The following is a 3,198-nucleotide window of genomic DNA, read 5'->3' on the forward strand; positions in this document are numbered from 1 at the left end:
AAATTTAATAACCTTAACACACACAAAATTCCAAAATACATCCATTCATGCCAAAATAATTTAGACGAAATCATCATTTCAAGTTACCGATGACATTACCAACTAATCCCATAAATCTCACTATTTCTCGAGTCAAATTATGAACGTCAATGTCATCCAATTGTTGCTGACAACCTAGTACTCCTTAGAATCTATTTTCTAGGCCTAAGAGATAATTAATGTACATGTAAAAGGCTGAAATTATATTAAACACAAAATTGGACAGAATCTGTTTAGAGATTTCCCTTACTGTCCAATCATTTTTCACTCCCTTATCTATATTCATGACTCCCAAATTTTTACCACATTTCTATAACATGTATGTGAAGGTAATCATGCTCTAAAGTCATTACAAGTAAAGCATTTTCAGACTCAAAATAGTCCATTTCCACACCACTAAAATTAGACAATTTCCATTGTGAAAGTTTTCGGTTTCCATTTTATTAGCATGTCACCAATTGGATTCCAGGCTATTAGAAGGCCATTTCTATCCTTATAACTCTCATATAAAAGCATTAATTTACATAGATACAAGTTATATCTTAACTTTTATCCAAAATCAAAGTTTAAACCACTCAATTCTAGCAATTCCACATCACTGAACTGATTGCGTTCTTTCAAATTCTTGTAATTAATTACCCCCATTTTTGGCATCATAAAATCATTAACAACACTCTAACCTAATCACAAGCAAGTTCAGATGTTCAAGAAATTATAAACCCCTCAAGAAATAATGGATACAATCCTTAAAACTGTGAAGTAACTTGGCTGTCCAGAAATTCCAGCTTGTTGTTTCTATTTCTCTTTGGTCGTTCACTCTCTTTTTCACTTAGAATCACTTAGATACGAGCTAAGGGACTTAATATATTATCTGGGAGGAAGATAACAGTTCTTTAAATAGTTAAGGTCCTGCTTATTGTATAAGTGTTATGCCCTAGGTCCAATCAACCTTAGACATAAATACTTTTGATATATAATTAGTACAATTTAATGGCAGATCTATTATTTAATTAATAAACAATTAAATAAATAATAGAATCTGTAGATTCAAATCTTCTTAGTTTGTTAATCACAAGGAGTTGTGATTGTGAGATACAAATTATATATGATTGAATCTTAAATCGTTCGTGGTCGTAAGTAATAACGAGATACGGATAACGTTATTACTGATAGACCATCACGTGTGGTATTTTTTACTTGTAAAGTAAGTAGCTGATCTCACAAACTAAAGTATGGTGACACTTAAATGAACATGTGGATGTTTTTTTATAGAACAAAACATTGGAGACCCACCGAGAGATTCCACATGGATAACTATTTGTGGTCAGTGGTTAATTTTTAATGTTCGGTAGCGGGATTGGTCCTTTGACTTGAGGTCATCATAGTATCTTATATGAGGACAATCGTGCTTTGACGGTGTTGGATGTTGCTCTGCCAAGAGCCGCTAATACGGCATCGTTTGGGTATGTCAAGAATCGTATGAAGGTTGTGAATGACCAAAAGAGGATTCGTCACTCTTAGATAGTATGAGATTATGATCTGCATTTCATTCAATTAAGTCGATAACGAAATTCTTAGCCAAGGTGTACTCATAAGTTGAAAAGGAGGTTTCGACTTAGATTGACTTAACAGTGGAGTGAAAGATACGATCGATATTTGGGATTGACATACTTCTATATCTCGTAGTTGATTGGATCTATTGACGAAGGGATCATAGTTTCACGGGAAACGAAAGAGTTTGATTTTGTCATACCACATGACATTCCTCATCTATGTACTGCCCTAACACATTGCTAGATGTAAATTTGGGATAGGGAGTGTGAATTGGTGATAAATTAAAAGAGTGTTTTAATTTATCAATTTTGATTAGATCAAAATAACATTTCACGTCGTTAGACATTGTGATCGGGAACCTGATGGGTCGCACACAAAAGAGATTTGGAAGATTGTAATTTGTTAATTAATTAATTTAACAATCGTTGGATAAATTAATTAATTGGTTTGGTTATTTATAGGCCCGAATTAATTAATTAAATTAATTAATTCATGGACCGGATTTAATTAAATGTATTAATTAAATATTAGACCGGACCAGGCCAGGCCCGTTTAGGTTTAAATAAATATATGGCTAGGGTTTTCAATCCATATAGTTTTCGCATAATTTCTTACTAGCATAAGAGGAGAAAACCCTGGTAGCTACAATTTGTACTCTGTGTGGATCATCGTTGGAGGCTGGACAATTGGATAGCTGTGGGTGACGAATCAAGATTACTGGAACAAAAAGAATAGCAAAAAAGTTTGCAGATCTGAAAAAGGTACAATCCTTTCACAATTTCTATTTAAATACAAAGAGATTCCTGGTGGGAATCGAAATATGTTTTAATTTTTCGCTGTACATGATAAGTAAATTCCCAATAATGGTATCAAAGCCTACTTTGTGTTTGTTAAAAATTGTTTTGCATGATTAAACAGTTAAAAGTTGACTGTTCATATTTTTCTGGAATCTAGCAATTGTGAAAATTATTATTTTTCATCAAAAATTAGTTTTGATTAAAAAAAAAAGGTAGTCAGAATACCGAGGCAATGTCGTAGCCACCTGCCGGACGTTGGCCGAAGCTACAGCAGCGGCGTCTGCAGCCACTGCTATAAAGGAAGACATTGTCACTACAATTGCAGCGGCAGCACGCTCGCTGCTACTGATGGCAGGGAGCCGTCGCCTGAGTGTAGTGGCTCTTGCAGCATATGATGTAGCTGCCGGCGCCACCAATGACAGAGGAAGAGAGTGAAATTTTTTTAGGGTTTTATAGAAAACGGGTGGAATGTTCTGGAGGCGGGGGTCTGTCATGCAATTTATGAAATTGTATGACCCCACCTGGAATTTATTAGTAAGGGTCAGTTTTGCATTTTCTGAACTAAGACTTGTTCTGAAATTTTCGAAATATGATGGGCTTGCTTAAAATTTGCGAAATTGAGAGGTCTTGAGTATAATTTGAAAATGGGCCAAAATGTAAATTTCAAAAGGGGATTTGAATTTAAATTTTAAAATGGTTTTAAATTTGATTTTAAATGGGTTTGACCTATAATTTCAATTTTTAACCCAAATTAAAATTTCATTTAAAATTGACCACTTTTTATAGTTTCGTTAAAATTAGATTTTTA

This window comes from Olea europaea, unplaced genomic scaffold, assembly GCF_002742605.1.
Source record: "Olea europaea var. sylvestris unplaced genomic scaffold, O_europaea_v1 scaffold511, whole genome shotgun sequence".
Taxonomy (NCBI): Eukaryota; Viridiplantae; Streptophyta; class Magnoliopsida; order Lamiales; family Oleaceae; genus Olea; species Olea europaea.